General features: G+C 38.1%; 1 protein-coding gene across 1 annotated transcript in view; it reads left to right on the top strand.

Annotated features, from left to right (window-relative positions):
• PCDH11X (protocadherin 11 X-linked) overlaps window positions 1–12,619 on the top strand; it is a 416,133-nt gene that overhangs the window by 330,893 nt on the left and 72,621 nt on the right. The gene's annotated exons all lie outside the window — the stretch shown is intronic.

Genomic DNA, 12,619 nt, shown 5'->3' with positions numbered 1-12,619 from the left:
CACTTGAAATAAGTTTTTAAGATCAGTGTGATCAGCTTCACGTAAACATCCTATCTTCGAGTTTGGCTGGGTTTTTTCCATCTGACAAACTTCACAACATTTAAAGTACATTCTTTTTGCAACCAGGCAATGTTTTTCACCTAATAAATAATTGCAGAGTGTTGCTGCTCTACCAGCTTAGTTTATTTAACACAAAATAAGGCACTCTGAGTTTCCCCTTGCCCTGGTTAACACATTGTGCTTTTATGTAGGGTTTTAAAAAAAATTAAAAAAAATCTTAAAATAATTATCTTTTGACCCAGTTTTTAGGGTAAATGTATCCAACTTTTGTCTTGCATATCTCACTTACTTTAAAAGCCTGCAAGAAGCCAGGAGAGAATTCCTCCAAAACAAAATAATACAGGAACAAAGCAGCTGGCCACAAAGTAGAATGTTCCTAAAACCTGGGCAAATGAGCTCTGTTGACTCTGCATTCCTTGCAGCTCTCCTGATGTGTGATAATCTCCAGTGCTGGTTTTCTTCTCATGCAGTGAAATAAACACTGCATTTACAGTGGAAAAAGAGCTCTAAATGTGGATTTAAATGAGTAAAATGTGTTCTTGCACAATGGGGGAGCACGTGGCTGTCTGGAAGGATTCCTTTGGCCTTGGCAGGTGGAGCTTCCACTCACCAAGGTTTCCCTTGGGTTTTGCAGAAGAGAAGGTGATTCTTTGCAACTTGGCTGTGTTTAAGGAAGTTTAATTTACAAATTGGCTCTTGTTCTAAAGAATTTTATTATTTTTTTTTACTCTGATCTGATGGCAGACAAGTACTGAAATGTTATTTCTATTTTTATGTGTTTGATACTTTTTAATATATTAAGCAATCATTTAAAATTATCCTCACCAAACCCAATATTGAAAACTCCTGCAAGTCCTACTTTTCAATTAATAATACAAACTGAAACATGCATCAGTCCTTATTCATGTGCTGTCAGATACTCTGAGGAGCTGTTCATTTGCCAGATTAACTCGTATTTTTCTACTTCAGTTAAAACCTGCCAAAAAATGATCTGAGGTGTTCAAATAGCTCATAACGAATAAAAATTCTAAAAGATGCTTAAAATAGGCAGGATTTTTTTTCTCTGTAAAGTTAAATCAAAACACTAATTTCTGATAAAATCACATACTTTGCTGTACCATTTTCAAATTAAAATTTTGAATCAGAAAGCGTAATGAAGATAAATTTAGAAATTATTTGGGGCAAATGCTTTTTTCTTTAAATGTCAAACTATTCAATCTTTTCAGGGTACTTTGGTTTTCACAAACAATTGTGTGCAATCAATGAAATGGCTGTCATTTCTCATAATTTGAGTAAATACAATTCCAGCTAAAAAATACCAAAGCTCTTCTAAATCCAGTGGAAAAGACCAAGGATGATTTTTGTTTAGAACAAATTGTCTGTTCTCATGGAGAGGCCACACAGCAGGGACCCAGCCCCGTGCCTGGCAGTGTCTGACTTCAGCAGAAAGCAGAAATTAAACTTTGTTTCTGGTTGCTTTGCCTGGTTCTGCTCACTCTTGAGGAAGGAGCTGGGCAGTTCCTGCTGTGATGTGGACCAAAGCCATCCTTGGTTACTCTTCAAGTACAGAACTCTCTTGACTATTTCATATTTCATTGTCCTCCACACACAAACCTCTCAACCAGGCCTTTTTCTGTCGATATGACAGAAATCAATGATATTCTTTCAGTGCACTTTAGAGTTCATTTCTGCTGCAGAATGGAAGCCACATATGAATGGAATAATCATGGTGAATTTTGGCATGTTTTGCTGTTAATGCATAGTATTTTAGCACTGGTCTACCTATGATCTTCCTGATGAAATCCTTTCATTCTCAGGGATTTGGCTCAGCAGAATTGACAGTCTGAAAGCAGCTGAGGAGGTTTGGGGTCTGACCTCAAGCAGCTGTGGGTCAGCACCCACTCTTGTCCCTGGAATGTTTGGGGAAACAGACTCAGCTGCTTTCAGGATTTTCTGTGGTGACTGCTGCAGGCCAAGTAACAAGTGTTAAAACACCCTCATCATTTCCTGAATTTGCTGCTGCATATCCTGTCCACAAGGGCTGGGAAAACCTCTGCTCTTTGTTAATGCAATCTGAATTTTAGGTGCACTTTTCTGCTATTTCTTGATTGATATATTTAATTTTTATCTCTACAAATTTCAGAGCTAGTAAATTTTGGGAAGGCAGAAATATTTGTTATGTCATATTGGTGTGTTTTCTTCTAATAGTGCAGTGGTTTGATTGTTAAAAAGGTTCTTATCCAACAAAAGTCTTGGTCAGTTTTCTTCTCAGCCTATTTCCCTACATTTTCCAAGCACTTCATCACCATTATTCAGTTAATCTATTCAGTTTTGTCTCTGGGTTTTGATCATATCCAATTTTAAAACTGGAAACACAGGCAGGAGAGAATTGAGCAAAGAACATTTGTCGTGCAGGAGGAGGATGTTGGACAGAGCTTGTCCTTAGCTGAATTCTCCTCCTGTGATCAGCAGAGTGCTCTCACTGCTGGGACTGAAACAACTGAAATGACTCTGGTGACTCCAGAGCTGCACAACAATTTAAATAATCTGATAATAGGCACTTTCCACCTCATTTAACATTCCTTCTTTTGCTTTAGTTCATATTTCTTCTTTAAACAAAAGCTCTATTATTTACTTATATCTATTTCATTTTATTTCCCTTTATCTGTTTCATTTTATTTCATTTTATTTGTTATTTATTTTACCAGCTTGTGTTTATTGCTGGGGCTCCAGCCACAAGCCATTGCCATCAATGCTGCCATGAGTGGTGACTCTCAACATGAAATTTTGATCTATTGCAAACATTATTGTCTGGTTCTGGGCTCTGATTTAATTGCTTTCTTTCTATATTAATTACTTACATGGCTTTAGACGTTAGTACATCTCCCTTTGGTTTTTTTGGGTTTTTTTTGAAGGTAGACTGGATAACCTAGTAAACCAAGAATTTGGGGAAAAACCTATTTTTTGTAGGCAAGAAGTGAGCATATGTTAGGAGCACTTTACAGACACAGAATAAATTCTAAAACAAAGTGCGTGGAAAAAAACTGCAAAACCACTTCTCTAACCATTTATATTTTTTGTTTGTGATCCATTATTGAATAATATTTTAGTTAAACAAGCTACAAAAATGTCGATATTCTATTTGTGACATTAAAATATTAATAGGACCTAAACTATTATTTTATAACTTGTGTTTGTTTACTTACAAAGTGTAGTATCAACAAATAGAAATAAGTTAGGAAAACACCTGACAGTAACGAATAAACAAAAAACTGTGATAAACTATCAAAAAAAGATGATGTTATTAATTAAGCTTTTTAATTAGCATTGTAGATTTCTTAGGAAAACACACCTGGTGAGTATGATCTTGTACTTCATTAATTTGTATTGCCAGGCTCCAGTTTCTTTTGAAGTCAGTGCAGAGGTAGCCTGAGGAGGGTGTCTAAAGAGGACTTTGGTTTGGCTGCTTGCTCAGTCAAAGAGCAGGGAAAGGGGAGGTTGAAGGTCTTGTTTGCACAGCTCTCTTCTCTCTGTGTTAATTTTTCTGAGCTGTAAATTGTCCTGCAGTCCATAAATATTTTGACTCCTGACATTCCCATGTAAGGAAATCTCTGAAAGTACAAGTTTTACTTTGCTGCTGCTGGTGATCCTGTCCAATACATTGAGTCAACATCCCTCAGGTTTCGAGTGCCATTCTAATTAAAACCTAGAATTTGGATAGTCAAGTGCCAATTAGTTCATAATTCCCACAGAGCACATGGAAAATCTAATTCTCCTCCCTTTTTCCAAACCCTTTAGATGGCAGCATAGCAGATGCAAAGCTTTGTACTGCTGAAGCACCAGCTGCAAAGAATTCCCTCAGTGGGACATAAACTACCATTCATTCTATAATTTTTATTTTTTCAAATTTTTTTAAATGAACTTTTTTTCTAAAATGCCATCTTTATCACACCATCTTTATTTGTGCCATAGTATAGGCAGCCAACAGAACTTGTGTGTGTGGAAAGTCAGCTCCAAGTGTTATCCTGGTCACAATTCTTTCAGGAACTAGCAAAGCAAAAGTTGTTGGTAATTATAATGAGCCTATTAAGCCTAGTCATGAGTTAAGTTCCATCAGGAGAAGTTTTAGATTATTTTCTCATCTCCTCTGTTCCTTTGAGAATAATTAGCAGCATGATAATCTGCTTACTTTAAGAGAGGAATAATAATTATTTTCTAATCCCAGGGCAGTGTGTGATATAAAACAAGGCCATTACACCTTTGAGTGGGTTGGGTTTGGTTTTTTTTTTTTTGTTTCTTATTAAATTAGAATCAGGATAGCCATAAGTGTGAAATGGATGACACGGTCAGTTAAGTTGTTTGGGGCTGCTTTTCATGAGCACAGTGCCACTGAGCTGGCTGGGCCCTCTCACATCTAATAAGGCTACAAAAAGTTCCAGAGGCTTCCAGATGTGACAGATTTGCAGCTGCAATTACAGAGCTAAGTCCCCAGCAAGATGAGTATTCAGGTGTGTGCTTAACACGGCATTACGTGGTAATAAGTCCTGGTGGCCTTGCCCTTCTGCTTGTCATTGGGGCCGAGCTGCAGAGAGGGAAGCATCAAGGACACCTCCAGGGCTCCAAAGTGAATAATCTGCTACATTAACAGCAGAGTTCTGGCTTTGCTGGAGGTACAGAGAAACCTTGGAATGTTTATGGCAAGGAATGGCTGCTGTCTAATGCTTCAGCTGCTCCACACACAGTAAAATCAATAATGGTCTTAGACAGATTTATGGTTTTAAATATTTCAGTTGCCTGCGTTGGTGCAGGAGCTGGTTTTTGTTCTTTTTTCTTGAGGAGAGAAGGTGTGCTTTTGGGGTCCTGAAAAGCTGCATACACCACAAGCTCTTATTTCACTTAGAAGTAAAAATATATATAAATGCAGAAAAATTATGTCTCTGTTTTTCCTGTGACTAGAAAGAGAAATCAAACGGCCAATTCCTGAATTTGTCCTTACTGGCTTTTAAGACAGGAACAGTGACAGCTCCTGGGGATTTGGAGCACAGGAATTTCTGCATTTCTGCATTGCTCCAAAGGCGTTTGTGTTAGTTTGAACTGCTCTTTGTAACTGAGATAATTACAGACAGCAAAAACATCAGGATCACTTCAAGATAGGAAAGTTTTTGTGGTGATTTCTACTATTACTTACAAAAGGTTTTGGGGCAGTTCTGGCTGCAGACTTGGTGAGCACATGGAAGGTGCTGGAAAAAGGCAGCTTGGTCCCAGATTGTGCCTGACATCTTTGTTCCATTTAAGTCTTGCTTAATTTTGATGGGATTGTGAGAGAAGACTCTTATCTTTTCTGGGGCTCAAACCAGCAGCTGTCTTCATTTTTTACATTCTCTGGCAGGAATTTGCTATTGATAATTACAAGTTAGAGTTTGAAGGGCACCAAGGGGGAAATTCTCTGTGTACTAAAATCAAGCTCCCTGTTACAACAAAGACCATGTTTTCATGTAGATCACAGAACAGAGAACTGGTGCCACCCTGGTGATATCTAAAGGAAATGTCAATTTCTTGCTCTAAATTCACCAAAAATAAAAGAGTTATGACTGGGTGATGAAGATTAGAAAAATAAACCAGAGATTTAAAATGGGTTATATGTATAGCAATCAGCATTAATTGAGCAAAAAGGTGCTGACAAAATTCCATGTGATTTTTAACACTTTATTTCTCCAGAAGTAAATGTCAATGCTGTGAATAGTAAATATAATTTTGTGATAATACTGGAATGATCTTTCTTGCTACAGTTTAATGCCTCGTTTCTGCATCAGTTGGGAAGCTGCTTAATATGTGCAGAACAGAAACAAAATTGATAATAGAGGAGAGGCAGCTCCCAGTGCTCTGCTCAAACAAGTCCTGTTGGTAGAACAAGCCAGGCTCTCTTGGAGAGCACCAGCTCCTCACTGGAGCAGCTTGCTGGGTTCATGGAAATCTGCACAGAGAAGCACACCATGAAATTTGTTCTGTGTGGAATGCTTGTGCAGAGGCTGGAGGATGTGTTTGCTGAGGAACGGGTGAGGCTGCACTGGAGGTTCTGCTGCAGTTCTTGGTAGAGAACTTTGAGAAGGAGCATTTCGTGACACCTCAGGCTGCTTTCCCTGACTGCTTTCCTGCATGTGTAGCAGTTTTAGGTTTTAGTGTGTTGACAAGTCAGACAATAAAATCATTCCTTTAGTGTAGACTGTTGTTTTGTATTCACTAACTTGTGTATCATATTTATGTCCTTGTTATTTTAACATCCCTACATGACTCACAGAGATCAGGGGTTGTATTAAGGCAGTTTGTCTCCTGCAAAAGTTACAAAGCAAAAATGATTACATACTGAAAAAACAGTTGTGTCTAATTGCAAGAATAGTGTACTCTCAAAATCAATACCCTTGAAAGAAAAAAGAATTAAAAGCAATAATAAAATCTATTAGAAGTTAAATTGCTATGATATATTAGGGTGTGTTGGTAAAATGGTTTCCTACCTTTTCAATGGTGCATTGAGAAGTAAGGCAGGATGGATGGATGAGTCATAATATCCATTATTAAGAAATGGTTAGGGCTCACCAACATCCCAGGGTCATTAGGCAGCTTAATGGGAAATAATTCTGGTTCCAGAAAAGGACTGTGCTGCCCCATACCTTCTGATAACTGGGTGGAGCATCTGCAGCAAGCCCTGCTCGTGGCACAGTGTGAGCACAGAGGGACTCAGGTTCTGTTCCTCCCTTCCTGAGAGATCATCTGCAATTCTTCCCTGAAGGGAGAAAAATAGAAATTATTTTTTTGAGATATGAGCAGAATGTCTGCCACGCATGTGGAAATGCAAAAGTGAAGTATGTGAGGAGAAAGCCAAAACTGAGAGAAAGCCTTGCCTCTCTTCTGATGAGCCTAAAGCCTGCCTGGGTGCAACCAGGTTCCTCTACACCTTTTCTTTTAAGAGCTGAGGTGGGAAATACATTGTGCCTAGCAGATAGCAGGAATGCACTCTGATCACAATTCTTCCTTTATTCTAATAATATTTGATTACCAATTCTGCACTTTTCTTTTTGTTTAGCAAAGCGTTGGATTTATTTATGGGTTTCTTGATTGCTGAGTTTCTGTTTTTACAAGGTGGAGATTTTTCTAATGACAGACTTAGACTGCAGTGTTGTGTCAGCAGCTGTGGACCATCAATGGGAGGAAGGTGCAGACTGAACACTTCTCAAGTAGGATTAATAGCATTTGGGTATGAAGATGATTTAAGTCATCTTTTATAAGGGTAGATAGATAGCAGGTTGCAATTTTATTTTCCATTATTTCTTTAATTAAACATGACACCCAGACCAGGTCTAATTACATCAGTGAAACAGTGTATTTCACAGTGTGTTCCAATTTTTGTTAAATCAATACCTTCCAAACTGGAACTTTCCTGCACAGTTTTTCTGACAAGCTTTTTTGGCAAGTGCTGTGAAATGCTCTGAGCTGCTGGCTCCTCATTGCCCAGACTGCTCATCAGACTTTGTGAGAACCCTCAAGCCTAATTTCTCTGCACCTTAATTCCTTTAGTTCTTGTCCATCCCCTGCTTCTCCTCAAAAGCCTCAGTGAAAGTAGATTCATTGTTATCAGAGAAGAGTCAGTGAGGAATTTACAAGTGGTGATAAAGGGATGAATAATTCTGCCGTGAAGAGGTGAACAGGTTTGTTCTGACAGCTGAGTTGGAAGCATGCAGTAAAAATTGAACAACTCACACACTAATGAAGACACACCAACCAAAATTCACTATGTGATAAATAAAAACTCGGCATCCAAGCTTTGATAGTGAAAAACTGCATCAAACTGCACACATGCAGAGGCCTCAGGCTGCAAACACAAGGCACAGCACTGCCTTGAGTACTGGACTTTTTCAGTCTTAACAGCATTTTGTCTGAAATCTGTGTGTGAGGGAATGGGTGTATTCACACAGAATTGCCTAGGCCTGGTCAAACTTGAATTTTTCTACAGCATGTCAGAAACTCTGCATGACATAATTAATCATTTTTAAGTATTTTTTTTTTAAACTCACAATGAATAAAAATAATCAGAAGTGGCAACAGGAAAATTAAAATCCATTCTGCCAGCATTCTCTGTTGCAGTGTGCATTAATAACTCTAGTTCTTTGTTTCCTAGATTTATTAGAGCTGCTGATGTCTCTGCAGTTGTTTGGAGCGCGGTGTTAGTAACACCAGGGCTGTGGGGTCACTCCACACGTGGGTCATTCACCTAAATTTGGGCTTTATCGTCCTTGTGGATCCTTTCCAACTCTGAATATTCTGACTTTGAAAGCAGTTTAAAATAAAAACCTGGAGAAACCCCCAGCAATGTCCCACTGTGCCATTTCTGGGTAGAAGCAAGCAGAGAATGACACTGTGGGCAGGAATGACAAAAGCACTCAGGGCTTCTCTCTCAGCAATCACCTTGGACTGAGGGTGTTTTCTTTTTGCACCACAAGAAATAAAGCTGCATTTAAATAAGAAAGCAGGAATGAGATGAGAATGCATAAAGGAGTAAATTGTGTATGACCCAAGCAATGAGGAGTGCAGACAGGACATGTGCTGAATAAAAGTCTGGGCAGTCAGCTCGCTGTGAAAGCTGATGCAGCGCTCAGGGACAGCCCCAGAATGAGCAGTGGCAGATCCAGGGGTGTTCCTGCCATTGCAGGTGAGGTTCTCAACCCTCAGAACAAGAAAGACAAATCACATTCAGGATTTTTAAAAGGAATGAGGGATTATCCTCATGTTTCTCTAAATATTCTATGGGGTAATCTTCAAAATACTCATTTTTAAATGGGCAAAAACCTCTGCTCGTTTTAGAATCCGTTTCAGTGCAAGATATAGAAACCAAAGACTTACAAGAACTACATTCTCCTTTTCTTTCTCTACTGAACTGGAGCCGAGTGTATGTAAAATGCTCCTCTTCTTTTGCATACCATGGTATCAGAAAGTTTGGTTCTGGTGGGGTGTGAGGAGCATGAGAGTGATGTAATTTACAGGATTACACTTACCTGGAGCTGTGACTTGTATTCCTGGATGAGCAGTTCAGAACTAGGAACATCAAATAAGAAGAAGTTCAACTCATGTCTGTATTTCCCCTAAGTGGAAAGGACTGAAAGAAAGAACTGAGATTTAGTTATCCTGTAAGAATTTTCTCTTCCTATATTGCTCCTAACTCAGCTTGTTGAATTAGAGCTGCAGGTCAGGGGTTGGTTTTTGCTGCTTGCACAGTGGAGCCTCAGCTCCTTGCATTGTTCTGTGTGCGTGCAGGATAGAACCAACAGCGTGCAATTAGTGCTGAGAAATACCATTATCAGTGAGCTCTGGGTGAATCTTACTGTGAATAAAAACCAAAATGTAGGTTTCAGTCAGAATTATCATCCAGCATGGAATTCAGCTCTGACTGGTGACAGAGTGCCTGGTGGCAGAGCTGTCTCTCAGCTGCATCACTGGAGTGTGCAGATTACACCAGGTCTTTAGCAGAGCCCCTGCTGGCTCACAGTCACTGAACAGTTTGTCCAAAACTGAAATTAGTTTTTAAATAAACCGTCAGAAATAAAGGAAATAATAGGAAAGCCACGTGACTTTCAAGAAATACTTTCCACATGTCTAATAAATCCAAGGATGTAAATGTTATAACTTCTAGTAAGTGCAGTTTGAAATGTTTTGCCTTTTTTTGAGTGTTTGCATATATCTAGTGCATATGGAAAATACCTTTCTGAGGAAGTCAGGATCAGTCACTTCAGAAAGCTCTAAACTCAAAGAGGCTGTTTGTTGTCTATTGAAAATTTTCAGAGAGACTCTTGTTATTGCCTTCAGTGGAAGATAAAAGGTTCTTACTACAAATACGTTATTTAATGAGTTGACTTCTCCAATTTTTAAATAAGTTCGCTTTAAAATATTTTAAGAAGTGTCAAAGAATTCACATTGGGTAGTGTGAAGCAGGCAGGGTGAGGACATGAAAGAGAAAGTGTTTGCACACAAAGGATGAGTGTCGGTTCAAAGCTACCTGTGACCTTCCTGCCAAGCCAGGCCCAGCTCTGGTTTGTAATTGCAGTCAGGCCAGCAGCAAGCTGGGCTATTGTTTTAATAAAGCAATTACAAAATTGTTTTAATAAAACAATAACACAAAACTGTTCTTTTGTACTCTCTGATTATGGGGGGAAAGCAGCAAATTCTCTGCCAAAGCAGCAGGCTAAGATGAGGAAGGAGAGTGGTTGGTCAAAGTCAGAGTACAAATCATGTGTGGCTAAAAGATTTGAAATACAGCAGAAAGAGCAGGAAGAGCTAAAGGAAAATTTTACATTCTGGTCTTTTTATAACTGTTTATTTTTACATTTGAGGTTTTTACTACTGTTTTAATCCAATGCTTTAATCCACCCTTTTGTATAAGTTCATTCTTCAGTAAGAACTACTTTTCAGGCATTCTCTCATTTTTTTGGGAGCAAATTAGTGCTATGCTAAGCAGAGCAGCTTTCAAAATATTTGTTCTAATTAGCCTAGCAATAATAACATACTTTTTCAGCTGAATTATATGTTCTTAAATCTCTTTAATTTTATGTAAATATACAAACAAGCTGAAAACTGGAGAAACTGAAACTGTTTTAGATACCTGAGGTCACACAAGATAGCAGTTTAAGATGTAGAAACAGAAAATGCCTCTCCTGATTCCTGTTATTTGCCTCATCACTATATCATTACAGTAGTTTGTATTCCTCCTTTATAACAGGATTCAGGAAATTCTGTCCTAGCACAGGATAAAAGTGAAAATTCCATTCTGAAAGAACATCTTTAAAGCACATTTTTTCCAACTTCTCCACAGGAAAAATTAGTACAGCAAAAGCTTTATATTTAAAAAATACTTTTTTTTTAAATCAGTCTAACAGTCATGCTAAATAAACAAGTCATCTCTGTCAATTTATGTATCCATAATTAGTAAGATTCAGCCACTAGGCAGATAAAATGCAATTTGTAATTATTTTGTTGTTGAAAAGCCTCCTAATTATTGCACAGTGGTTCTGGGCACTCAGGGCACTGCTCCTTTCCTGGTGTTATTCACTGAGCAAGATTTAATTTATCTATTGCATCATTATGAACTCTTGTTGTTTTAACTGGAATATTTTGTCACACAACAAGCATTCCAAGAATTCTCTCATGTGAAAATATTTTTGCTGCATTTCTCAGTGTTGATACAGACCAGCAATAAATTTTCACTGAGAAAAAATATCTTTATAAGTACTACTTAGAGCTCTCTTTATTACAACTCTTAGGCAATTGTGCTTTTTGCCAGTCATGAGAGAAACTGGCCATGATGCTGGCTGCAGACTTGTTTCTAGCATTTTATTTAGAGTTACTCCTTTAGATTTCATTAGAACTCCTTTTTCATCACCCATTTGCTGAATAACCTCAATAAAGAACCCTCATCCTGCAGGACTGCTGGAAAATTTGTTTGATTAATTCTATGTTTTCTCATGGGTTTTGTGCTCATTGGCCTTTAAAGAGACATCATAATCCCAGCAAATATTGGGGCTGGTGAATGATTTTGCAAATTTCTCCTGTTTTTAGGGTGCTGTTATTTCAAAGATGAAATGTGTGAACCAAGATTTTTATGTAACTTTCCATTTACTCTGACCCAATTTCTGATACAATTGCATGAAGAGGTTTTTCTGCTGAAGGAATTTCTCTTTCCAAAGGATCTGGAAACTTTACAGAGCTGGTAGAGTTCTGGTCTCCATGGTTCTGGGTATTTGGTGTCATCATTAAGAGCTATCTCTGGAATCCACTCTTACAGCTCTGATGCATTATTGATAACCTTAATGAAACTCAATGAGGTTTTAAGTTTTAGGATCTCAGTGCTTGTTTACACACATGTACACAGGAAAATTAATGCAAATGAGCTCTGAAATTATCTTAATTCATTTTATCGTTCGTTTAGGAGCGAAATAACATAAACTACATTAAGATCATTTTAATTTTAAATAAGAATAGCTACACAAGGACTTAGGATAATGTAATTAATCCACTTCAAAGTTCATACATCTTACTTAATTCCAATTAACCTTCTTGAGTATCATCATGTTGGTAAATTCCTGTGAGCAGCCTGTCTCTAATGCAGTCATGCAGAGGACCACAAGAGCTTCTGGCATCTCTCTCCAGAATTAGAGCAGGGAACTTCCTTGAAGATGCTTCTTGCTTCTGGGATGTGTTACTCTGCTTGTCTGACCAGACACACTTTCTGAGGAGTGTTACAAGATTCTTTTTACTTTTCTCAGCAAGAAGAAAATGCCCCAAACACTCCCACTGTCCTAAACACTCCTAAACACTCGCACATGGGCAGTACAAAAGACTGCAAGCATTATCCCAAAGATCAACAATCTTACTTTTTTTCTGGACTTCCAAGCATTTGTATTCATACAAATGAATCCTTTAATGTAAGAATTCTTTAATGTGACTTCTTTAATGTATGTGTTATGCTGTCTATGCCACAGCACCATCCCTGGAATCTCACTCCTTAGCACACGTT

The sequence above is a fragment of the Pyrgilauda ruficollis genome, unplaced genomic scaffold, assembly GCF_017590135.1.
Source record: "Pyrgilauda ruficollis isolate IOZ18807 unplaced genomic scaffold, ASM1759013v1 scaffold7, whole genome shotgun sequence".
NCBI classification, from domain to species: domain Eukaryota; kingdom Metazoa; phylum Chordata; class Aves; order Passeriformes; family Passeridae; genus Pyrgilauda; species Pyrgilauda ruficollis.
Note: the sequence above shows the minus strand (reverse complement) of the source record. Positions and strands in the feature narration are given on the sequence as shown.